This window comes from Manis javanica, chromosome 17 (assembly GCF_040802235.1).
Source record: "Manis javanica isolate MJ-LG chromosome 17, MJ_LKY, whole genome shotgun sequence".
Lineage (NCBI taxonomy): Eukaryota > Metazoa > Chordata > Mammalia > Pholidota > Manidae > Manis > Manis javanica.
In genome coordinates this window covers 46,200,778-46,228,068 of record NC_133172.1, presented here as the reverse complement: position 1 = coordinate 46,228,068, position 27,291 = coordinate 46,200,778, and the positions used below count along the sequence as shown (strand labels likewise).

At 41.8% G+C, this 27,291-nt stretch overlaps 1 long non-coding RNA gene across 2 annotated transcripts in view; it reads left to right on the top strand.

Annotated features, from left to right (window-relative positions):
• LOC118973706 (uncharacterized) overlaps window positions 1–27,291 on the top strand; it is a 517,996-nt gene that overhangs the window by 318,665 nt on the left and 172,040 nt on the right. For both annotated transcript variants that reach the window (XR_012126596.1, XR_005063193.2), the window contains 2 exons: window positions 5,131–5,192; window positions 7,321–7,364. This is a non-coding gene — a long non-coding RNA (uncharacterized lncRNA). The remainder of the gene's footprint in view (window positions 1–5,130; window positions 5,193–7,320; window positions 7,365–27,291) is intronic.

The following is a 27,291-nucleotide window of genomic DNA, read 5'->3' as shown; positions in this document are numbered from 1 at the left end:
ATGCATGTATGTCTTTTCCTGTTCCCTCTAAGAGAATTCAAGGTTACTTACAAATACAGATTTCCATGACATAGTATTTTGAAAACATAAAATCTAGCTGAATATTAACATCTATTAAAATTAGGGGGATGTGAAGATCATTAATTTAATTTGTTTCTGTGTTTAGTTGTATGTTTGAAATATTTTCCTACCAAAAAAAAACATATAAGCAAAAAATTTTCTGGACCAGGAAATATATAAGTATATGGTATAGGGGTGTGTGTGTGTGTGTATCTCACAGGTAGTAAGCGGAGAGTGTATGCATTATTTTTTAGGGATCTGTAATCTTTTCCATAAAGGGCCATCTAGTAAATATTTTCAGCTTGGTAGGCCATATGGTGGTCTTTCTGCAGCTACTCAACTCTGCCATTATTATGTGAATGCATCCATAGCCCTGCCATTAATGATTGGATGTGGTTGTGTTCCAATAAAACTTTATGTACAAAAACAAGTGATAGGCTGGAACTGGCCATGGTTTGCCAGTTCCTGGTTTAGAGAGTAGAGCAGGCAGTGTATCATTAGCATTATCTTCTCATGCTCATCATTCCACTTAAGGAGAACCTGAGACCCAGACAGGTGAAGTGACTTACTCCAAGACACCCAGCAAAATCAGAATCAGCATCCAGATTTCCATGGTGTTCTCTTAATCCTCTGTCTTGCCAATGAGTTTCAGCCCAGGCAAGTTCACTATGGATTCAATGTGACATTCAAGAAATGACTGTAGAACGTTCTTGGGGTGAAAGGGTTTATTACCCGGCTTGTTCTCCCCAAGGTAGGTCGAGCATTAGCATCTCTGCCTCCGCCCAGAGCACCAGGGCTGAGCTCTCTATATAAAGCAATAATAGCTTCTTGCCTAAGGGTGTGGAAGCAGTAGCCTAGCAACAGGCCAGTTACATCACCAAGTGGTTTAAGTTCAGTGAGGATCCTGGCCATAGGAACCCCAACTTCCCCACATCCCTCTAACAGAGTAGAAGTCAAAGTGGCAGGTCACTGCACAGGTAGAGTGGAGGGGGCTTGAGGAGAGAATGGAGACACAGAACAGACAGGGACAGTGCAGGCAGTAATGTCCCCTGCCCACCTCCAAATCTCTTCTTGAAGTTTGTCTGTGTTTTGCCCATGTTTTCAGGTTTGTTTAGTTTTTAGTGGTGGAAAAACCACCAGGCAGGGAGGCTTGTATCTGCCGTCTGCTTAGCTCTAAGGCTTTGAAGCAAGTCACTGGCCTTCTCTGGGCTTCATTTACTTTAATCTATGAAGCGAGAGCCTTGCTTCATGAACTTGAACTCCCACTTTATTCTCAAATTTTGTGATTCTTCAAGCGAATTTCTTCCAGTTCAGCATTTTCCCCATCAATCCACTCTTCTCATGTTGTCTAAACCTCTCTCAGACCTTGGGTGCAGAGAGGCCCTAAGTTGGTCGCCCCAGTGGCTGTCCTTCAGTTACATATTTCTGTGCTCACCTGGCAGGCTCACTTCCATCAGAACATCCCAGAAACCCCGGTGACCTCATTGCTTCTTGGGCCCAGAGTTGATTACCGTAATAAAGGCACCCACCTGCTCACAAAGCCTTTCTGTTTTTGGCTCTGAACTGCTGAGCTGGGCGTCTACCCAACTCAGTAGTCCCGCTTATAGATTTATCTATCCCTTTAGAATCTCTACTCCTCATTGAACTTCTTCACAGTAAGCAGTTTTATAACAAACTTGGCCCTGGTTTTGGCATATGCAAGGCAAGATGAGGCCCTCCTGTGGACTTGTTCCAGGTGAGTGTATTTTTGCCCCTCATTGTGTATGTTTTTGCCAAGGACTCAAATTGTCCTTTCTCTACTCCGGGACTTTCATCCATTGAAGTTCATTTTAGTTAAATTCAACTTGAATTTTCTTCCTAGAAGATACAGACTAGGAAATAGAGCACTGGAGTGACTCCGGAGACCTGGGTTGCCAAATCCTAATGGCATCAGAACTTAGCTGTCTGACTGAGGGTAACTTCTCTTCCAGCTTCACAACTAAACAGTCAGGAAGGTTGTTGTGGATAAAATGAGAGTTCCTGTGGCCAGGATTCTCATCTGGCCCTGGTTGACTAGTTCACTGCACACCTGTGGGCAATACATGGCTGTTGACTATATAAAGAGCTCCTGCCAGTGCTCTGGGCACGACACTGTGGCAGAGCTGGAAGGCCGCATGAGAGTTGAGCAGAGGCTGGAGTGGTGGCAGTGCTGAGGACAGAGGCCCAGAGGACGGTGGTGCTGGACGACTGTGCAGGCAGAGGGGCCCAGAGGCAGAGACTGGCTTGCTGCATGCAGACTTGCTCTGAATGAATGGGATTCTAGTGACTGACCTACCGCCTGGAAATAAAGTTGGGTATAACCCTTTCACCCCAAGAACGTGCTGTCAATTTCTTTGGTCACATTGAATCCATAACAAACTTACCCGGGCTGAAACCCATTGGTAAGACAGCTGTGTTGGGGAGGAAGAATTTTCCTCTACTCTCCAAGGGTCTTCTAGCTGGTCTAAGTATCAGATTGACAGGAGACATTATCAGGAGGAAAACCACAGTTTAATGATCTACATATAGGGAATCCACAGACATGAGATTCCAAAGACAGGGACAATGGAGATATAAATATCCTGAACTAAGGAAAATGAGGTAGGCATCTGGGATTTCAAAGGATAGGGAAGCAATTCACAGGAATATGAAAAAGTGAATGTGTGATAAACAAATGTTTGCTGGGCTATGCGGAAACAATGGGGCCTAGAAGGAAAATTGAACGGACTTAGCTAAATCCCTCCTTGTCCACCACACCTAGGTCACATTATACTGTAATTACCCATGATAATAGCTCTCTTCCTGGAGCATATCCTTCATCTGAATTCTTTTTATGCAGTTGGTTGGGGGAGGTCAAAGTTTAAGTCTGAGTCTTTTGGGTCTTGACTGTTTTCAACTCTAACATTATCTACATGCCAAAGTCGCCCATTTGGGGGCAGCCTGCCCTTAGCTCCTCCAGCAGCCTCTGTGTTATTCCTCAGTTCCTTGTGGTGGTTCTGAACTCTCAGGGTGGTGCCCAGGCACTGAGCAGTACTGAATAATCTTCACGTAATTCTAATGAGCAACCAGCAGCTAGAACCACAGGTTTAATAATGTAAATGATACTGATATGAACGCACCTTTCAAAAGGACCTTATCAGTGTGTTGTACTATTATTTTTTATTGCTATTTAAGACATACCCAAAATTCTGTACAAATAAATCCCAAGGGAAGTAAATGAGTAAGTGAATAAAATTGAGGCAGCGTGATACTGTGATTTATAATAAGAAATGTATATTTGTCTTTGTTGTATTTCTGGCACATAGCTCCCCAGTCCCTTGGAAATTCCCAAGGCAGAAAGGCAATGTGAGCATCTTTTGTTACAGTATTTTGTCCTCTGTCCTTCACTTCTACCAGATCCTCAGAGCCACAAAGGTTAAATGGGTGTCTTGTGATTCATAACAATCCCCTTTCAGCCATACCTGAGTTACGTTAGTGAGGTGACTTGTGGAATAATCCTAAAGCCAGGGCTGGGGTGAGCAGGTTATTGGCAGCCAGGAGCTGGTGGCCAAGGGAAGCCACTCCTGACCTCTGGGGAGGGAGAGGGGCTGAAAGTTGAGCTCAATCACCTGTGGCCAATGATTTAATCAGTGACACCTGTGTGATGAAGCTTCTATAAAAACACAAAATGGTGTGGGTTGGAGATTAGGAAGGGTGGCTTGCCGGGGAGGGTATGGATGCTTACACTCCTTCCCACATACCTGGCCTTCTGCGTCTCTTCCATCTGACCATTCCTGAGTCATATCTGTTATGATAAACCCGTAATTTGGTAAGTAAAATGTTTCTCTGAGTTCTGCGAGCCGCTTTAGCAAATTAATCAGATCCTGGGCAGGTCGGGGGTCAGTGGAACACCCAGTCAGTAGCTAGCAGGTCAGAAGCACAGTTGACAACCCGGGCTTGTGACTGGCATCTGAAGCAGGGGTGAGAGTTGGGGTTCTTGTAAGACTGAGCCCCTTAATCTGTGAGATCTGATTCTCTAGGAAGATAGTATCAGAATTAGATTAAGTTGCAGGACACTCAGCTGGGGTAGGAGAACTGCTTTGTGTGGGAAGTCCCCTGCTCACGTCCTGACATTGGCCTCAGAATCTCAGGCAGCCTACCTTGCCACATACCTTGGTTCTTTGGGGTTTACTTGAGATATACAACCTTTCTAGATTAAAATTAGGGTCAGGTAATTTAACCACAGGACTGAATTAAATATGCTGCCAATTTGTTTAATCCTATGGAAACCCTGAGGGATGAGGTTGGTGGCTCTGTTTTTTCACATGAAGCAATTGTGGGATAAAAGCTAACCACTATCCTAGGGACCACCAAAAAAGATTTCTAAGGCCTAAGGATTGAGGGTTTCATTAACTTTAGGAGTCTCAAAATGACCACCCATGAAAAAACTAAAAAAAAAAACACCCCATCTGTCAAGTTAAAGGCTAAACAATTTACATCTGTATTCTTGTTAATGGATAAGCAAAATGATTACCTTTTAACCTCCTTCTGCATCAGATGCCCACCAGGATGCGTACGGCCCCCAATTCTGTTCTTTATATAACATAACTTAAGTAAATGAAATGTATCCCTCTGACATTCTGTCTCTCTTGCCTGTCTACTCGAGGATATAAAAACTTTTGTATGACTTGGGCTCCTTGGAATATATCTTCTACCCAACCTGTAGGAGTCACATCTTCCTGGGTCTAGGTCCAAAATCTGGATCAAAACTCTTTATTTTCAAGGTGATTTTAATTAACTTTCTATTGACGCATTTTAAGTTTGGGAAGGCAAATCACTTAGGTAAGTTCCCATAACTGGGAAATAAAAATGATGGGGCCAAACGTCAGAGTCAGGGCTCTTTGCATTCGATTTTTGCTGCTAACTGATCCTCACATATAGAGCTTAAAACTCCATCATTTCAAATCACAGATGACAAGCGAATAACACTGTATTGCTAATAGCAGTAGTATAACTATATAATCCCATGTGTTGTGAAGTCTTAAAGATACTTTCATATCTTTTGTATTCTAGAAAATCATCTGACTGAAATAGCAACTTCAGGTGGCTACTACAAGGCTGTCCTCAATTTTAAGGTGGGTGGAGTTTCAGAAGTTTTAATAGGAAATCTCCCAGGGAATGAATGCTATTAATTTGTGGTAGGAAGCTCTCAGGCTATCTCAGTACCCCACACACGGCTGAGGAGGAGGCTGGGACAGTGGCCGCTCAGGACCCCACCAAGGGGAAGCATAAATTTACAAAGTGACCTAGCAATTCTCTCCCAAGTACTCACCCAAGAGGAATGAAAACATGTCCACACAAAGATTTATACATAAAAGTTCATAATTGCATTATTCATTATAGCCAAAAAGTAGAAACAACACAGATGTCCTTCAACAGATGAATAGTTCAACAAAATGTGGTATATCCATACAACAGAATATTATTTAGCCATAACTAGGAATTAAGGATACTGGATCCATAACTCTAAGGCCAACCCTAGTCTTCAACTTGAATGAACTCCAATCTTAAATGTAATAAAAATCCAAAGTACTTTGGCTGATGGCTGGCATATTCTTCATTACTAATACTTCACCTTTATCAACATCTATTATTTCATTCTAACCCTGATGATATTAATCCCGTCTTCAGATTTAAAAAACAATCACTTCCATTTGTAAAATGCTTAGTCTCCCATGTCAGAATCTCTCATTACTCTACCAATTATTCTATCTATATATTTATAGATAATCTATCAATGTCCAAAATTTCTCTATTAGCTGCTTATCTATATCATCTGCTTGCCTTTATCTAATCCACGGTTTTTTAGTATCAGCACTATTGACATTTTGGGCTGAATAATTTCTTGTTGGTTTCTCCTGTGCTTGTAGGGTGGATAGCAGAATACTGAACCTCTAACCACTAGATTTTGGTCGCACTCTGCACGCAAATTGTGGCAATCAAAAATGTCTCCTAACAATGCTGATGTCCCCTTGGAGGAGGAGGAACAACTGATCTAATCTATCTACTTGATTCTTTCTAGAAGGCACAGAGTAAATGTTATTCCCATTTCACAGATGAAGAAATTGAGGCTGAGAGAGTTTAGGTGCCTTATACAAGGTTACATGAATATTAGAGGATGCTGCTAGGTTACAAAACTAACTTTGCCTTATAAAAAAAAATGCTCTTTCTATGGTACTTTGCTATTTAAATCAAACATAATGCTACACATTTTATCCTTAATGCCATTATTCTCCTTTTTTCTCAACTTAAGATCATTCTCAAAGTTAGTTCTGACTCTCAAGCCAAAACTTGCCTTCCAGCTAAAACTTGTGAATGTATTTATACCCCAGACCTTTATTCTCATCCTATCATCAACTCAGGATGTAACCAATCCCAATTCTTATCCATCCAGTTGCTTTCTCAATTCCTTCCATCATCCCAGACAATGAGGGCTTTAATTAGAAGAGAACCCTCCAGTGCCAGTTAGGCAGGAGAAGTGGACAAGCTCATATACAGCCCGGGACATGTACATTGCTCCATTCTAAAGAAGAATGCAAGTGTCTCCTCCTCTGGTCGCCCACCAAGTTAATGTGCAGATAGAGCCTTGTCTGCCGCAAACCTGAAGCTGGGAGATTTGGAAATCCCAATAATAGACAGCTCTATTTGTGCTGTTTAAGTGACAGGCAAAAGCTGATCAATGTACCTTCTGAAAAACTGAGCAAATGAAGAAAGGAGTTTTTAACCAATCAGTTAGTTGGTTTCTTTGAGTCTGACGTTTGGTTCAACTTTGACTCAGTGGTTTGGATTCTGTCCCAGTCCTCTGATGCCCATTAAATGGCTGACAGCTTCTGGCCTCCATGTCCAGAATTCAAACAGGGAGAGACATTGTTTTATAGCAATTAACAGGGATGCTTGGAAGAGATGGCAACAAGCTGAAAAAAAAATTAATTGAAAATTTAACCTTCAAATAAAAATACTCAGACCTTAGGCTTCCATTTGTAAGGCGCTTATGCTGTCTGTGCACATTCTGTTGTATTAAGTATTTTCTACACCATTTCTGATTAATACAGCAGTGCTATTTTCCAGTCCAGTCTCCTTAATAAATATATGTGTCAAATATCTGTTTCCTGCTCTGAATACAAAGACTTTTCATTTCTCTTGTTTGCATGTGCTAACTGGTTGTGTAACAAGATTAACAGCTCTGCCTTTTTTCTTTGGCAGATTTTATAAGAAAAGCCAGTGGGGTCCCAGACAAAGTTAAAAAGGTACTTTTTAAAATTTTGCATATTGTTAGCTGCAATCCGGTCGCTAATGTTTGTTTTATTTCCATATGTCAAAAGCAATGCCAAAATATGTTGTTTGCCTTGAGTTGGTTCAATTAATCCTCCACTGGAAATGGTTCTGTCATTTCATGTTTGGTTAAGGCCCTGATTCAGCGGCTCCCAAACCGGGGGCTCCTCTCTGCCAACGAGAGCCAGTGCATATTGAACACAACTTTCTGGGAAATATCTGCTTGACAAAGAGGAAAACGAAAGGAGTTTATGGGAATGTTGCTGAGAAGCCTGCCCCCATCTCTGCTGTGGATACAAATAAGGGTGGCCTGGACTCGATCCTGTCGACCTATTCCCTTGAAGCTAGAAGCAGCTGGCTGGTGGGACACACTGGGCACGTGGCTTTGTCAAGTCTCAGCATGGGACATGCCTCCAACCTTGCAGCCTCGGTACAAGTCCGTCGGGGTGTGTGTGAGTCTGGAAGGGCTGCCAGAACAAACCGTGGTCTGGACGGCTCGCACTGATTGTCTCACTATCACACGATGATGGTGGCCTTGAGGCTAGTTTCTTCTGAGGCCTCTCTCCTTGGCTCGTAGATGATCAGTGATCTTCTCTGTGTCTTCATGGGGTCCTCCTTCTGCATCTGTCTGTGTCAGAATGTCCTCTTAAAGGAATGCCAATCATTGGATTGGAGCCCAATGTCATGGCCTCATTTTAAATCAGTGGCTTCCTTAAAGACCCTCCTATCCAAACCCAGTCACATTCTGAGGTGGTAGGACTTCAATGTGTGAACTTCGGAGGAGCACACTTCAGCATAGCGATCAGAAAATTTTTTTTGAGTATGAGGAGGTATGAAGAGAAAGATCTGAGGCCAAAAGCTATAAAGTGGCCTCTCTGTGGCTCTCTCTCTCTCTCTTGCTGCGTCTTGCGTGCGCGCTCTCTCTCACTAAAGCTCTATCCACCACTTTGGCGGTCAGCGTATTTTACAGAATGTAGACTTCTGAATCAGGATGCTCTGAGTTAAAGTCCAGGCCTGACCTCTTGTTAGCTGTATGACCAAGGACAAACTGTTTCACATCTCAAAGTCTGGTTGCTCATCCTTAAAGTGGAGTTAATAATTAACTGCCCCAGCTGACTTTGTTTTAGGACTGTAATAAGGTACTGTATGGGAAGGCCAGTGGCACACCAGGACTGGGAAAGTGGAATGTTGTCGCCTGTGTACAGGCAATAGGGGGGTGTTGATAGAGAATTTAAAAGTGGTAACATAACTGCTTAAACAAAGTCAGTTGTAAATTGCTCATGGGGCAGCAGGGCCCCATGGCTAGCCCACCACCCTTTGGAACACGAGAGCACTAGCTTCATTTCTCTCTCTATTGCATATTAAATGCACAGTCTCTCTCTCACACACAAATTCTCTCTCTCTCTCTCTTTCACATACGTATCTTGAATTTAGTCATTCTCAGGACAGCTTAACCAAAAGTATTTCACATGACTGCACATCTTATTTTTTATTCATTTTACTCAGAAATTGCCAAACTTCACAGCTGAATTATACATGTTAGAAGAGTCATCATTTACTGTTCTTTCAAAAAGAGGAGGCCTAAGGGTCTAGAAGCTTCCTCTTTTTTCCCAAATATCCTCAATTCCTCCAGCCAGCTTCCAGGACTGGGCTCTGCCAGAAGATTTCTTGCTGTGTGTTAGGAATCAAAATAGGAACAACTACCATAGAAGTGTAGCTGGGCCTGTATTTTTTTATTATCCCATAACCCTTTTCTGATATGGTGCCTGATCCCCTGGTATCTTTATAAAAATAAACCATTTACATAATAGCTGTACTATATAAAGAGCTATTTTATACAAACAGAAGAACAGTTGGTTAGTTGAGCTAAAAACAAAACAAAAACAGCAACAGAAAATAGAACTCTAAATGGTCTCTTTCTTTTTTCAATGGGAGACATCTGTCTTCATACAATATCAAAAAGCCTGAACTGTTGGCATGAACCACTGAACTTCTCCAGAGAATATTCCACATTGGGATCTTACAAGGGAACTTCCTCTGTCTAGGTCTCCAACAACAGAAGGAATAGATGATGGTGTGTACATCAAGTGGGGTATCATGTCGTTATTACAATGATGGCTCTGATGGCATTTAATAAAAAGGAGGTATTTGATTGTATCATGTCAAGTGAACAAAAAGCAAAATGTTATTTATCTTAAAATGTTTAACTACAAAACCCATTTAGTTGTGTCTAATAGTTAAAATTTAGCAGACTCACACAGGAATGCATTTGGAAAGTGCCCTTTTCTGTGAGGTGGGTGATGGGTTTTTCATCTGCTTTGTCCACATTGGGTATCCAAATCTTAAACTTGTGTCCCATTCACTTGGGCCTCCTTTGTATTTCTATAATTAACAATAGGTTTTATGGACCGTGGGGGATGAAGGTGTGATCAACTGAGAATTTAAGAAAGGCAGTCCAAAGGTGGGTTAGCATGGTTGAACCCAATCTGAAATGAAAACCTTATAGAGCTGTTTTTTTTTTGGCTTAAAATTAATGTTTAATTTATTGCAGTTGCCAATTTTATTTTATTTTATTTTTTGAGAGGGCATCTCTCATATTTATTGATCATATGGTTGTTAACAACAATAAAATTCTGTATAGGGGACTCAATGCACAATCATTAATCAATCCCAAGCCTAATTCTCAACAGTCTCCAATCTTCTGAAGCATAACGAACAAGTTCTTACATGATGAACAAGTTCTTACATAGTGAATAAGTTCTTGCATGGTGAACAGTGCAAGGGCAGTCATATCACAGAAACTTTCGGTTTTGATCACACATCATGAACTATCAACACTCAAGTCAGATATGATTATTCGTTTGATTTTTATACTTGATTTATATGTGAATCCCACATTTCTCCCTTATTATTATTATTTTTTTTAAATAAAATGCTGGAGTGGTAGGTAGATGCAAGATAAAGGTAGAAAACATAGTTTAGTGCTGTAAGAGAGCAAATGTAGATGATCAGGTGTGTGCCTATAGACTAAGTATTAATCCAAGCTAGACAAGGGCAACAAAACATCCACGGATGCAGAAGATTTCTCTCAAAACAGGGGGTGTGAGGTTCTAAGCCTCACCTCTGTTAATCCCCAATTTCTCACCTGATGGCGCCCCTGCGACTGTGCCTGTCTTAGGTTGTTCCTCCCTTGAGGAATCTTACCCGTCTCTGGCTAACCAGTCATCTTCCGGGGCCATACAGGGAAATGTAAAGTTGGTAAGTGAGAGAGAGGCAATATTGTTTGAAAAGGTTAGCTTTTTACTTCTTTGCAGATTTATGCCCTGTGGCTTCTATGCTCAGCATTTGTCTTGAGGTATCTTTACCACTTGGAAGAATTATGATACTCAGTAATTTCGATATGAGGCACGAATTCTACTTAGGGGTTGTAATTATGAAGGAAGAAGAGAAGCTATAGAAGTAGCAGATGGAAGAAAACATGGGAAGATTGATTATTTCTTTGACATATCTTCTTGTAGTGTAACATAAGCGTGTATAGGTTTTAAATTACTAACTAAATTGAGTGCCCACATTAACATAATAGGAATACAGCTACGTAACCAAAGTAGACCTACAATTACCAGCCATATCCAGTGAAACCAAGAAAACCAGTTAGGCACCCTAGGCATTTGTGAAAACTTATTAATGATATGATGGATATTGTCTAACTGAATTTGAATACTTATAGAGCTATTTTGACAGTTGACATACCCATAATTCATGTAAACTTTGAATATTACCAAAGGTTTTGCTTGATTCTAAAATGTGGTAAAATGTCTAGCTTGTATTTACCAAGAGAATTGTCTATTTTTGCCATCTAAGATCCCTCCACCCACACCATTCTGGACACATACAGATTTGTCCCAAGATAGCATTTGCATGGGTCAGGCCAATAATTTTGAGTTGCAGAATTTTCTAGGTTTCTGTTACTAGGAATTATTGAATTTGTAGAACATGACTCAAAGGTACTAAAAGGTCCTGTTTTAAGGGCATTCTGCTTGCCCCTTACAGGACCCGCCCTACCCAGCTGCCTCTCTGCTCCCTGCAGCGGCCTCTGATCCCTGAGCCTCGGGTGGGTCAGGTTTCCCTGTCACGAGGTGCAGTGCTGTGGAGACTATTTGTGGCAGCAGTGTTTGAGCTGGGTGCATACAAATAATAAAAGGAACATTCCAGTGGCAGGACTATAGACTCCAGGCCTCTTCCCAAATATCATTATTCTACCTTCTCCCTAGAGTTTGGCTGGTGAATCACTTCACACCCACAGCCACAAAGCTCCACACTGAAAAAGAGGCCTGGAGGCCTGGAAGGAAACATACTGAGATGTTAATATGTAGTGACTGTATTTCAGCCTTGGGATTATGGTAGTATTTTCTTCCCTTGTTCTCCAAATGTCCTTTAGTGACCTTGACAAAGATTTTTTAAAAACCATACCACTGCTACTTCTTAATGTGCCTACCAAACCTCCGGATATTGTCTGAGCTAATTTAGACACTACCATGCATGAGAAATTGAACTATTGAAATGTACAAAGAAGACTAACAAAATTCCTATTAAAATCATTACCATATGCTGGATACTGGTAGGAATAATTTTCTGATTTGAAAAACATTTATAAACCAAAATAGAATAAATAGACAGCATGGAGAATATTGCCTATAACATTACAAAAATACCTGAGCCTTTATTTAATCACTCATTTATATTCATTCACCCTCTCATAGGGGCCAGGCCATGGACTCACTTGATGAGCTAAGTACATAGTCTCTGCCCTCAGGGAGCTTATAGTCTAGGTTAATTTCCAGTCAAGTAAATACATCCTAGGATTTACAGATACTAAATTAAACATGGAGAAAAAGAAAAATGATAGACTATAACATTGTATTTTGCATGCATGGAAGTCTGTAGGGTGAAAATTTATTCTCCACTTCATCCAATATACACAAACACAAGTCTCTACCTGGATCAGGTTTATACCAGTCATAAAAGTAATGATTTAAAGTATTTTTTCTTGAAAGGAGCAATTGACTCCTCTCGTGTTGCTCTGTCCTGCCAGTGACTACTCTAGAAAATTAAAGCAAGCAGAGAGGGTAGGCAAGGTGCCCTGTGTCTCAGGGGCCATAACCTCTACAGGGAAGGGCCGTGTTAGGGCAGAGACGGGAGAAGTCCCTGCGGAGTATACAACTAAGGTGACTCTTATGTTTCACTGAACTGTTGGTATAAAGTGTCAGGGAAACAAATATATGCATTAGGAGATGATTCCTCTTTGGTCCGTCAGTATCTGAATAGAGAAAAATCTGTTCCTGACTAGCATTTCCATGCATCACTTCCAAGAACGTTTATCACAATGTAAGTCAGAGGGGGTGGGTGGAAATACCACAGAACAAAGATGATCTCATTTCAGAAAGTATTTGTTGTATAAGTTGGGTGTGGAGGGAACATATAGAATGTTTGGTAAAATACAGGAAGCTAGGGGTCTAAACACTATTTGGAAGTCATTTGGGAAACAACACAAGCTAGTATGAAACGATGGAGCTGAGTGATAAGAAAAGACTACAAAGAAGTTAATTAACAGGATGTAAATGACCAACTACCCAGTTAAAATAGAAGTGAACAGCACGTGGAGGCTGCGTAGGATAAACTTGAAAACATGTCACCCAAAGGGACCCTGCTCTTTTTCTTTCTTCCTTCCTTCCTTCCTAGACATATTTATTGAGCATCCAGCATGTGTCAGAGGAATACAAAGAAAAGGATGGAGGCACAGAATGAATATAATGCACATAAATTTTAGATATTTCTAAAGATTAGAAGAGAGCAATTGAGAGAAAACAATCATCAAGGGTATAATTAGATACAATTTTCTGAAGCTGAAAGGATCTAAATATGGAGATCAAAAATCCCTGCAGTATTGTAAGAAGAGATAATGAAAAAAAGATTTATACCTCGAAGAGCATAGTAAATGTGAGTAAAATGGAATGTGTGCAGTGTTTTCAGAGAGAAGTGTGTAGCCCAAGAATGTCATAACTAGCCAAATGGCCATTCGTGGGTAAAGGCCAAAACCAAAGTCTAGGAAACAAACAAAAAAAACCTCTCCAAATAACCAAGCTAACACAAAACAAAAGTCATGTTGATAAGTTTCAAAATATATTACTTATAAAGTCTTATTTAAGTAAGGGAAAAGGAACCTGAATATGATCTATATATGACTGAGAATTAACTTGAAATTAGAGACTCAAGAATAGGGAAACCATGGCATTCAAAAAGGTGAATATGAGAAAAAAAAAGTCAAAAACTAAATTTCCTTCCAATTTGAATGCAAATACCAATGTAATTCTCCAAAGAGATGGTTCTCAATTATACAGTACTAATCTAATAGAAAAGGGACTTAGGGGAGATGATAAAACATAAACTCACTTAATTTCCCATCTTACAAAGGGGTGAGGGTTGACATTAAATCTTGAAGATCAGAGAAAAAAATGACTCAAATTCGTAAGTGTTCGAGCAAAGCAATATTTTAAAAAGTGCATATTCCTTCCAGACTACTGGGGAAAAAGATTAGCAAAAATAAAATGTAAACTGAAAATAAAAGCTAAGAGAGGAAATGGGAAAGCATTACGAAAAGGTGACATAAAACAAGATGGCCAAGTCAGTCAACCATGATGTCAGCTGATCTTGCCTCTCAGTTACCTGCCAGGAGATCTGCTCTCAGCACCTTACATGCATTTCATTGCCTTGTTTAATCTTTCTTTTTTTTTTTTTTACAGATGAGTAAACTGAGGCACAGGTATTTTAAGTACCTCCAGAGTGCTGAGAACAGATCTCTTGGCAGATGGTATTGACTAAGCTGACATCTCCTGTGGCACTGCAGATAGGAAGTGTCCTTGTCTAAGCCTGCCTTGGACAGAGAGAGGATGCTCTCTAAGATCTTTAATAAGAACTTCTCCAGCTTTCTGCACTTTATACCCCTATTAGCACTCTGGTATGGCTCCAGGGTTATTTAACAGGGCGAGAGAAGATGGCAGTGGGAAGAAAAACACATGGAGGGGTATCTGATAGATGATAATATTGCTGTAAATACTGAGGTTTTACCTAATAGTTACATCTTGTTTACCTCTCATTTTACCCATGTTCTCAGAGTACCCGGACTGACCCTCCAGCCTACAGGCATGCCCACTTAACCGAGGTATTCCAAACAGTAGCCAGGAGTGGAATGAGGAAAAAGGCTGACACTTCATAGGTCTGCCTCCTGGAGGGACCCACACGAGCGGGTGACAGGGGCTGCCAACGAAAGGCGTCTGATGGCATTTTTTAGATCATTTTAGAGGATTCTATTTAATTAACAATATTTTTCAACAATTAAGAAGACCAATCGTCTCTTTTTGTGCTGAACACTAAACCTCTATTTGTTGTAACAAAAAACGAAAAGACAAAGGAAGTTGAAAAAACTGGTTAAAAATACATCATGGAGGAAACGCAAAAACAAAGAAGGCAGGGCTGACAATGTTCACAACCAACCCTGTTCCACGCCAGGTAATATTAAGGGAGACAAAGATGCCATTTTACAATCCACAGTAAAGATAAAATAGTCATGAAAATTTATTTGCTGAATAACATAGCATCAAAATATATAAAGCTAAAAGCGGTAGAAATAAAATGGGAAATTTACAGAAACATGTTGGCTTTGGGAAAACTAACGCACCTCTCTTCCCCTCAGCAGATTAGATAGGCTAAAAATAAGTATATAGACTTAAATAAAATAATAAGTATACCCATACATTAAATAAGAATGTTTTTTAAGCTTCCAGAGAAGATTTATAAAATTGTATTTTATTCTAAGCCACAAAAAAATAAAGATTCCTTTAAGCAGATAGTTTATAAGAACAACTCTCTAAATTTAATGTCAGATAAATACAGACTAAAAATAAAAGTGAAAACAAAAAGCAACAAAATTTAAAATTATTAAAAATAATTTTGGGTTAACGAATAATAGGATCTCAGGTATTTATTATTTAAGAATAAAGGTAAGAATATTCTATTGTAAACATGTTATACTGCCAAAGTTTTACTCACAGGCAAATTCCTAACAGTAAGTCAATTCCTTTTAAATAAAAAGTAATAAAAATAAACTAGTCAGTCTTTTTAAGGTGTTAGACTGAGAACCTAAAACCAACCTGGGGAAAGTAACTAAATGCAAATAATGAAGAATAGAAATAAATTGAAATAGTAAATAGAAGAGATAAATTATTCCAATGTCTGTTTCTCTTTATCAAAAGTAAAAATCAACTAAGTCAATTTCTGGTAACCTCGTTAAAGAAAAATAGGAATCACTATTCCTCATTAAGGAATAATTAAAGAAGGCTGGATAATTCCCAGTATAGGGAAGGTTTAAAAATAAGAGAATGCAATTAAATTGTATAACTCTTGGTTAATACATTGATACAATTATTGATAACATTTATTATTTAGGAAGGAAATAGAAATGCTGAAATTTTGTAAAAATTTAACACACTATTTAATCAACTAGACCAATTACCATGGAAGAAAATGAAAGCCTACTGTCTAATATGGGAGGGAACCCCATTGATGGAATCTCTCAAATGATTGAAGATCAGATAATTTCTATGATTCATAAATTCTTCCAGAGCACGGGTGAAATATGAATATGTACTTCTAAGCTAGTAATGCCACAGACTATATGTATTTGATACACCTTTCTATTCAATACCTTTAATGATACAAAAAGACAAACTCACAAAACAGTATAAATTTAAGAGAAAAGTGTGGGATCGTATGTTTCTGGGCTTATGAATGGACTGAGAAACATTCTCAGACCCAAAGAGGCTCACAGCTCAAAGAACCTGTAGAATAAACAGACTTTAGTCCATCAGGTTCTCTCTTGCTCCTCCACTTTTCTGTGTATGTATTCCCACGCACATACATGTAAACATGAATCCTCTCAATCTCTTTCTACACACGTACACATTTGAGACTGACCTTCACTGTCTTACCTTAACTTGAAGTCCCAAGAGTTTCTCTGATGAGAATGATAGGTGACCATCCACAGACTGTGAGAAATTCATTATAAACCCCCTAGTTCCAGAGCCCTGCTAAGCTGCTCGGGCCTCCGTTAACTTCACTCTTACAACTTGCTTTTAAAGATGTGGAAATAATTCAGAGAGGTGCAGAAATAAAAGTGGTGGCAAGAGAAATCTTTCATTCTGGATTATTTATTTGCCAGAGAAAAGGTTAAAAAAATAATGGCAGAGAATCCAGGCCTTGGAAGAGAAGAAAATTAAACCTAAGTGCAATGAATGAACGACTGGTCAATATTCCAGGGAAGCTAGATGGTGACTAGGGCCACTATTTATCCTTGCCTTAAGAAAGTGCAGGACTTGATTTTATGCCTCTCAGTTTGGAATGAGTCAAACAAATGGCTTTAAAAACCAGTGAAATAGGGACCTGGGTTTAAGAGAAAAGCACTGTTCTGGAGACTCAAAGAAAAAGTGTATCTCTAAAAATTCCATTTTCCTAAATAAGAATGAAATAGTCCAAGGTGTGTCCTGGAAGCAATCAGCCTCTTTGAAACGGAATTAGGGTGGTAACCAGAGAGGCAAGACATTAAGATCAATGTGAAGACTCAAAGAGCCTTCTGGGGTAAGAACAGAAAATGAGAATCTCAGGATGTCCTGGTGGAATTTTAAATTTGCACTGGAGGCAACAAAGAACAGAATTGACATCAGGGAAACTGAAATCAGCGATGTGGTGAGAAGTGTGAGAGAGACACATTGTACAATCTTCCACATCTTACTAGAGAATTTGGAACATGTTTCTGTTGCATTCTTTGATCATTTAGAATTCTCCTCTTAATTTCCCAGTTTTTCACTCTGCTCTAATGTAATGATTCTTTTAGAAGCTACTGAGCACCTGGAGCCTTCTTTCTGTGCAAATGCACTGCTGTGTGCTGCACAGTTCTTGAGGCATTCTTAAAACGTGGCTTCTTCGTGATCTCACTAGTACTCCAAACCCTATCATTTCTTTCTGAGCTGGACATTCCTCTCCTCCATTCTTACCAGACTTTACACCCTTAAATGTACATCTCCTAATCTGCTATGCACTAGAAAAGCAACCAACCAATTTTATTAGAAATATGTGAAAAATAATTGCCAGGAGACATTATATTTGTAAAATGGTACTGCATGAGACCGTGGAGAACTCAGAGTCAGTTAAGGGACATTAATGATCATTATTTTAACTTCTTGGGTTATGTTTTTTTTTCCCCCCTGTATCCTCTATCATTATTAACTCTCATTCTACATAATAGATTGATTTGGTTATCTGGGTGTTTCTGTATGTAAAGTCATCCTCATGTGTATTGATTGAGGCATACATTTGCACAACAGCTTGCCAGGATCTATAGCATGCCAATATGCTAAGATCATTGGGTTTCTTCTGGAATAGTTCACCAAAATGGAGTTACTGTTGTTTTAATAGACTAGTGTTTATTGTCTCTGTTATAGGAAAATTTAGAAGGACGAGAGATGAAGATTAATGTAGGACATTTTGTGTAAGATTCATGGGAACTGGAATGACCCCTCCACTTCAGTCCCTGTGGTTCTTGAATTCTGGGAAAGCCTGGGGTTATGCCTTCTTCCAAGCTGCCTTCCTAGAGTCTAACACAACTTTGGGGGTACAGACAGCATGATGTCTCTCTTCAGTTGTTCCCATGCTTTGACATTTAGTTTATATAGTCACAGAGTAAGGAGGCGTAGGATGCCTGTGCATGGAAGTGCTGCTTCCTGTAGGCAACCACCTCCTTGAGCCAGGCTGTGTGACTTTGTTTACATGGGGGGCCTCCTGACTCCGTGTCTCAATCTCCTTGCTCTCTACAATGGCACGGAGTGGGCTGGGAATCTGCTTGTGGGTCAGTCAGTCGCTTGCTCACTGACAGCTGAGGACTAGAAGATATCTGTATGGACATTCTTAGTAGTTCCCTTCCCGGCATGTGAGAGTTCTAAGTCTTAAGTAAAGAGCCTGACCAGTTGGATGGCAGGAAGGACTGAAGTTGCTCTGGGAGCCGTGGATTTTAGCTCTTTTGTTTATTGGTTTACTGGGTATATCACTGATTTTGCTTTGAGGATCCGCCATGACTCAGCATCTACCCCAAGACAAAGAGAAGGGACTTTGTTTTCATGCCCCAGTCAGACACTGAAGAGAAAATAAAACAGACAAACAACTAATTTGTTTTTCTGTCTTGGGACTGTCAGGAATGCAGAGTCAACTTTACTCCCAAGCCATGAATCCTGACTCAAGAAATGAGATGCATAGAATTAAGATTTAAATTAGGAGGGATTTTGGAAAACCTTGAGTTCAGCTCTACACTCTGGAGAAAGACACATCCAAGCTCTTTGACACGTAACTCTGACTCTTTATGCAAATTTATCTCAATCTGACCCAGAGCCTCTCAGGATTCCCTGCCTGTCTCAGGCCTCCTTGTCTCCCCCACCCCCAACCCCCAGATAAATAATAGTGGTTACATTCTAGCTTCTCCTTCTAGCCTCTGGTTCTCTTTCTCTTTCTCACTTTAGGGGGCTGGGGCAGACTTTTGGGGTAGTAGGTCCTGAATGCAATTCGGGTGTGGAAAGATTCAAGAAGTGAAATTGCTTGCAAGATCCTAGAAGGCTAAGGCAAAGCAAATGGCCCAGGTAAAATCGGATTAAGAGGACATGAGAAAATCAGTCTGGCCTGAGTAGGAATGGCTGGCACACTCCAGCTGTCTACTTGGACGAGAGCTTAATAAAGGCCCCAATTATTAAGGTGTGAATCGGATGTAGCAAGCCAGGAGGGTAGAGTGGTGCCCAGGGGCTGCTGACAGCGCAGGGAAGCCTTGCTATCTCCAGACCTGTAAGGCAAAGAGAAGGAAGGTCGCCAGCACTCAGAAGAGAACTGGCAAGCAGAAGACTGCTCTGATGGGAGTTGTGGCAGGACAAAGCCAGCTGGAGGAACGTGCAGGGAGGGAGTCAGAGGATTAAGGATGCTAGCTTCCCTCTCTCCAGCTTCCTGCAGGGGTTCCTCGCTGGTCACATCCAAAGAGATGCCAGAAGGCAAGTGAGCCCCTTGGAATAGAGGAAAATTAAACCTAAGTGCAATGAATGAATGACTGGCCAATATTCCAGGGAAGCTAGGTGGTGACTAGGGACACTATTTATCCTTGCCTTGAGAAAGCACAGGACTTGATTTTATGCCTCTCAGTTTGGAATGAGCCAAACAAATGGATTTAAAAACCAGTGAAATAGGGACCTGGGTTTAAGAGAAAACACTGTTTTGGAGACTAAACAGGTCAGCCCTCCAGAATGCAAACAAGGGAGATGATGCAAGGGGCAGACTTGAGGGGGTACACAGCTCAAAAGTAGAAGTGTGTGGATGTCTCTGGAAGTCCTACAACTATGACCCAATGATTCTCCCAGCATCATCACACCTACCAGTCACAGGGACCCTTGGTGTGAGAGGGAAGAGGTGGGAACTGAGTTCCCTTTTCTGCCCTGCTCGTTAGACAGTTGAGTAGAACAAGAGTTGGTCCCAACACTGTGCTGCTTCCCATGGGATGAGACACTGATTCTCAACAGAAAGCTCCCTCCAGATCCAACCCAGTCCACGGACTAGCAGATGTCTCAGACTTAGGCAAGCACAGAAGCACATTTTGCAGGATCATTGATAGCACGTTTCCCTCAATAGGCTAAAAGAATGACAGCAACTCATGAAACTCCATCTGGTAATGGTGCACAACCAGAAAATGTGGTGATCTTCCCATCATTTGGTTTTAGTAGAGACTGTTTTCAAATGGAAGCAATCTGTCTTCCTCATGTCTGGGAAGAGTGGTTATTAACTATGGGGAAACTGTCTCTAACAGTAGGTCAATTAATTACTGCATTTTTAGCTGCTTGAAAAACAGCAATTAATTTCACTGCATTCCTGGGTATTTCTTCTCCAAACTATCCATTTGAAATTACTGTTATTCTGGGCAGATATGCAGACCTGATTATTTCTAAGAGCATTATAGGAGATCATAGTCTTTTTTTTTTTTTTTCAAGGAGTGCAGGGATAGAATTAGATTTTAATTATTGCTGGTACCTCTTCACTATTGGAAATAGACTTAAGAAGAAAATGGGAAGAATTCATACTGAAAGGAGAGTTGATAAGTACCCAGGAAGACTATTTATCCAAACACACCTTCAAGTCAAAATGATATCTGATGAGAAAAAATAGGTAGACTCCAAACACAACATGGGACATTTCTGTTTACTTATTTGCACTTTCCCATTCTAGCAGTACTTCCATAAGCTTTTTTCTGAGCAAGAAACATCAAAGGAACTGTTTTCACCTCTTTTTTAACCTTCTACCCCAGCTCCAGCTGCATTATCTTTGGGCTGGGCCTTGCTGCCCTCCTATTTGGCTTCCCCTGAAGCTACAGAGAACCGGACTGGCTTTGTCCAAAGGGCAGTGAGCAGTAATTTTGCCATATATTATTTGCCTGTGGGAACTGGCCAAATCTGGGTTTGGAGACTAAATGTAAGTCGGGCATTTCATGTTGATCTCACCAAACCTTCCTGAGTGTGTCTGATTTCAAGCACTTCTTATAGGTATAGACAGAGACTTCTCAACCTTAGCACTTGTTACATTTTTGGCTGGAGATACTTGTGAGGGGCTGTCTTGTGCCTTGTAGAATATTGAATAGCATCCCTGGCCTCTCCGCACTAGATGCCAGTGGCAGCCCTCTCCCCTCAGTTGCGATAATGAGAAATGCCTCCAGATATTGCTAATGTCCCCTGGGGGGCATATGGTCCCTAACTGAGAACCACAGGTATAAACACAACTATTTATAGTTATAGAGATATACTGATAGAGATATAGTTATAGAGATATACTGATAAATAAATATACATGGGCATATATATATACATAGCTCAGTAATGTAAGGGTTGTGGTTGGGGAAAGACGCTGTGTATTTGCATTCTCCAGAGAAACAGAACCAATAGCACATATACACACACATGTATTTGGAGATTTGTCATAGGAATTAGCTCTTTCCATTATGGAGGCTGAGCATTCCCACCACCTGACATCTACAAGCTGTAGAAGCAGGAGAGCCTGTGGTATAATTCAGTCTGAGTCCAAAGGTGTGAGACCCAGGGGCACCCATGTCTGAGGGCGGGAGGAAAGGGATATCTCAATGGAAGCAAAGAGCAAATCCCCCCTCCACTTTCTCAGGCTCTTGAGGCCCTAGACAGTTTGGACGACGCCCAGTCACATCACTGGGGATTACAATCTCCTTTACTCAGTTCACCAATTCAAATGCTAATCTCTTTGGAAACTCCCTTACAGATACACACAAAACTAGTGTTTTACCAGTGGTCTGGGCATTCCTCAGCCCAGTCAAGGTGACACATCTAATTACCCATCACACCTTGTAATGTGTCTTCAGACACATCTAGGTTTCAGTCCAGGCTTTGTCAGAAACAAGTTGGGGGATACTTCCTCATTTCTAGCACCTGACAGCGTTGACCCCATGAGGTTTTGGTGGAGGACGGAGAAGGGATGCTTGTGAAGTGCTCACCACTGAGCCCAGGACACAGTAGGTGCACCAGGAAGGCTGTTTCCTCCCCTCGTGCAGGAGCAGTGAGTGCTGAGTAAACTGATAGCTGCCCTGGAAACAGAAGAGGCATTCCCTCATTGGTGCATGTTTCAACCCTCTTTGTTCTGGGTCAGCAGAAAGAGACATGTGTCTTTGTTTCAAGACATCTCTAGTTCATCATTTCACATAACATTGCTTTTCTTTAAAAAGTAGGTAAGCAACATACAGACATTCTCATTGCAAAACCTCAAACACCATAGATAAGGCTTGAGTCTTCTGTGACCTTGTACCCTGAGGTCACTCCCCTCCCCAGAGGCAACCACAACATCGGTTTGAGGCCCATCCTTCCAGACCTTTCCTTGAATCTTTGTATCACCGTTTGTGTGTGCAAGCATACATGTTTTTGCCATGGACGCAGTGGTATGTTGCCTGTTTACTGCATGTACTGTTAGTACACGCAGACTGGGCCTGTTCATTTTGATGGCTGTTTGGCATTCCACAGTAAGGGCCTTCAGTTCCCATTTGGGGCTATCACAAACATTGCCACGGGGAACAGACTTACATCTCACTGTGCATTTTTCTATAATAGATACTAACAAGTGAAATTGTTGAGATGGAGTATGCACATTTTAAATTTTCATAGAAAATGCCAGCTTGCCCTCCAAAATGGCTTGACTGTTTTATATTACCAGCATCCAGTAACATCAAATTTAATTATTTTTTGCCAATCTGATAGAAAAAAACAAGATATCTTGTTTTAATTTGCCTTCTACTGATTACTGTCAAGCAACTATACGTTCTTCTGTTTGTTGGTCTGTTCTTTCTTTTGAGATCTGCTGCTTCCTTTCCTGTGCCTAATTTTCTGTATTTGGGTATTTATTTTTTCCTTATTGATTTTTATGATTGCTTTTTCTATGTTCTGTTTATTAATTCTTTGTTATACACGTAGCACAAGAAGAGATTTTAAGCAGCTGCATAGTAAGCATTTCAAAGGGCATCAGATTAAAAAGCTGTTGTCTGAGATAATTAGTGAGCTTTTCCTAACTATGATGTGTCCACATCTCCTTGTCCTGCTTTCCCAATGAAGGGTCTGGGCTTCTGCTCCAATTACACTTCTGATATTGTCTCTTGTCAGCTGAAGGCGCCCTGCACCTCCCCCCATCCACCGAACTGCTCAATATCCTGCCTTCTGGGCAGTCCCCCACCTCCGTGCCTCTGATGTCAGGGGCCATGGCCTCTGCCTGCTCAAAATAAGTACAACAGTGTCCCTTGCAAGCCTCCCCTTCATCAGAGCAGACTTCCCTAGCAGGCAATGCAAAACACTGCCCTTGGAATATTAATGAATTTTTGGGCAAATAAGATTTGCGACATAAGCTTGTAAAACACTTGGATGAATCAAATTAAATACCTTATTTTACTGCAAGCCAATTTTTTCTTCCCAGAGCCTTTGCTAGCCCACCCTGCATGGTGACCCTCCCAGAGGGGTCAATAAGCAGCATTTCCTAAATGCATCTGGCAAGACAGGACTTTTTGCCTAGGGTCTCTCTCAAGACCACCTCACCATGGAAGATGCTTTAAGGCATTTTGTCCTGCTAGGATCCAATGTGATAGCTGTCATGTGCTCTTCCTGGAATGTTTTCTTTTCTTTCCCTTTAGTATTATATTATTTTTTGTAGACCATTCTGTGTCTCCTTTCCCTTATGCTCTCTATCTTTACCACATGTAGGGCATCGTATGCAGTAGAAGTTCTGTGTAGCTGCTAAATGATGGATATGATCAGGATCAATGTGTGAAACTGGGGTGTGGCCTCCTGGGAGAGCCCTCCTTGCATGTTTTCAGGCCTGGGTTTGATGAGCTGTGTGACTCTGGGAAATCTACCCAGCTTCCCTGGTGGTAGCTGACCCACTCTACAGCAAACCAGAATATCTGCCTTCCAGGAACTTTGAAAATTGAGTGAGATAATGGATGCTCCCGTCTAGACCAGGTGCTCAGAAATGTTAAAACAATAATTTGTGTTTGCGATTTGAGTCTTGGCACAGTGTGAAGTGTCTGAGAAACCTCAAAACCTGTGTTCTCTGATGTCCCCAACCATCCATTTTCCAGAGAGCGAGACAGCACTGAATATGGAAATACTTTGGGGAGGCCGGAATATGGTGGCTCACTTCCTCTCTTGTGGCGTCAGATTCCTGGTCCTGCCATGGCACCTGGCCAGGCCTCTGCACCCTGGCAGGAGTAACGTCTTTCTGGAGCTGGAGCTGAACACACTCAACAGGGTTTCCAGCACGTTCAGGGCCAGACCTGATGCGTCCCTTGGAGATGCCTGCCCCAGTCAGTGGGCATCACCTCCTTGCGCGTCTGCGCCCAGTTCCTGGTACTCCTCCCCAGAGCTTCTTCATTCCACAAACTTCTCTTTGTTTTCTCAGCCCTGGAGGTGGTAGCTGCTCCTGCAGCTGGCTGAACTGTGACCCCTCTGGGCTCTCTTCCAATGCTTTCAGTTCCTTTGTTATCAACTTGACTCCTAGTGAGCAATTTTTTCTATTAAGGTGTCTCTATTCAAATAACTGGGTTGGCCTCTGTCTTCCGACTGCAGCCTCACTGATAGAGGAAAGAAGGATGGACAGCCATAGAGAAGGAAGGGACAGGTCAGAAGGAAGCACACAAGTCTTCAGTCTTCCAAATCCATGGCCTGTGTGCATCCCCAGAGCTCTCAGCTGCCAGCCAGGCCCCTGACTGGCTGACTTGCACTCTGCCTTCAGAGAGAAAGCCAGATACTCATTGCGGGATGCTTCCCCCCAAGCCCCATAAACCTTTTACCATCGATTAGCTGGTTAATGATGATGGGTCTCTTGTTTTCTCATGGGATTGGCTGCTCAAATGTGTTTTACTTTAAGGTGATGGGAAGTTATCAGTGATTCATTAAAGTTTCTGGTGATGCTGATTGCCGTTACAATAATTAGTACATTGTTATATTAGGTTATAGGTATTAAATGTTGTCTCTTTTATGGGAAACCGTTAATGAGCCAGTCACACTTCCAGAAGATACTAACCCATAACTTGGTGTTTGGGGCCTTCTTTATTCATGAGCTCAGATGGAGACCGAGGGCTCACCTAGTTTTGGGGTTGAGAGTGTGTTCTCTGAGTCAGACAGCGTGGTTCTGCCGTCCATTCGCCATGGGGCTCTGGACAATATACCTGGCTTTCCTGCTGCAAGTCCCCACCTCTGAACTGCATATGATGATGATGATACCAACTGCTCATAGATTGTTGGCAGATTAAATAAGATCACAGTGCTTAGCACATTGCCCTGTGGTACCCAGTAGCTATCATTGCTTCTACAAATAGTTCTAGACAAGTTTTTCAGCCCTAAAGCTCTTCTCTCTGCTCCATCCCCAACTTTTAAGCTTATTTCTCTCAGCAGGTACCCAGGAAGACAAAGAAGTGGATAGACTTAATCTGTGTGTTAGTGTGTTCTGGATCCATGCCTGGCCCGTAGTAGGGCTGCCCAAATGCCTGATGAATGAATGAATCCTTTGGTAGGCCTCAGGCTTTGGGAGTCACAGAGTTGAGATTGAATCCACAATGTAACATTGCATAAACTGGACAAGTCATGATTCTCTGTGGCCCTTGCTTCTCTATCTGTAGACAGAGACAATAAGCACAGATCTTCCTATAGCTGCTCCCCACTGAGGGTCCCTGGGAAGCTCATCAAATACGAGGCACATCCCCAGGCCTTTCCCCAGAGATGCTGAGTCAGTGAGCAGGTCTGGGATGGGCTTTGATGCTCATACTGCAAATGAGCTCCTGGGGGAGCTGGGGTATTGTGTGGGGTGCCCTGAGGACTTTACTCTGAGAAACAGTGCATTGCACAATCATGTGAGGCCTTAATGTGGCTGCATACAGAACGCTACTGCTGGTATTAATTCTAATGTTCTTCCCCTTCACTGAGAGATCCTTTGGGCAGGATGCCTGCTGGATTTTATGTCAAGACACTTGGGCTTAAACTTCAGACTTGCCAGAAAGACAGCTGTGAGGGTTTAGACAACTTTTGGGGGTGTCACTTTTCCCTCCCCTGTACATGCAGATGTGAAGGGCTCTTTCCAAGAGTATTGCATAAGATACTGTATGAGAAAAACTCTTGGTAAACCATAAAATGTCTTTCAAACCCTAGCACTTATTTTCTTTTTCGTGATGAGCCCCTAAATCCATATCCTCAATCCTAAATAAGAAATTGCTTTCTTCTCACAAAAAGAATCATTTATAAGGTAAATTGGAATTAAGTTAGCCCAGGGGACCACTTGTAATCTACAAAGACAGTCCTGAAGGGGGTCAGGGGTGTCTGACCAGCCTGAGCCCTCAGGTGCAGGCCCGAGGACAGAGCGGTGGGACTTGCCCGAGTCCCGGAGCAGGCTGGAGCAAGTTGAGGCCTGGCCCTGTGACGCTGCCCGGGTCCTCCGCTTGCCCCAGCTGAATGCTCGAGTCTGGCCCCTACCCTGTCCCCCACACTCCACTCTCCAGCTAAATGTCTCACTTCTCCTTTTGCATTGCACAGCTCAGTGAGAAAAGTCCACTTTTCTGAAGCCCAGACTCTGGCAATGGTCTTTGATTTGCATTGAGCTGATGATGGAGGAGAGTCAACGTTCTTCTCAGACTTTAGCTCAAATCTGTGCCCTGTGTGCTTTCCATCCTTGATATGTCTCTCCGGCCTCTTATACTCTCTTCCTTACCTAGAAAACGTTACTAAAGATAAATTCCTCTCTTGAGTGATGCAATAAACAAATGGAAATAAGGAGTGGAAGAAACAGGAGTTAATTTCCCACCAACCATGTGCCAACCCTTTGGCTGTGTTATCCCATGTGATGGCTCGCAGGCCAGTGCCATTGAGTTATCACTGTCCTTGCGTGCAGGAATGGTTGGCCCTTCCCTTCGGTAGGGCAGCCCCAGCACCGAGAGAACGGCAGGTGAGCAGTCACGTTTCCTCCCTGGGGAAGGGGAGGATCTACCAGGAATGAGGGTGTCAGCAACCTGCCAGAGGTCGTATGGCCTGGAAACAGCAGAGCAGGAGCCATACCCCAGCCCTCCTGGTTCAGAAGTCCTGACTCTTTCACGCTCATGCACGTGGGTGACCAGATGTCCTGTCAAGCCGTCACCAGGATGCTCTGGAACGGTGGGGACCTGTGTGCTCAGGGATGGCTCCTGCCTGCCTTTGCCTTCTCCTTCTCCCTCACTATCTCTTAGAC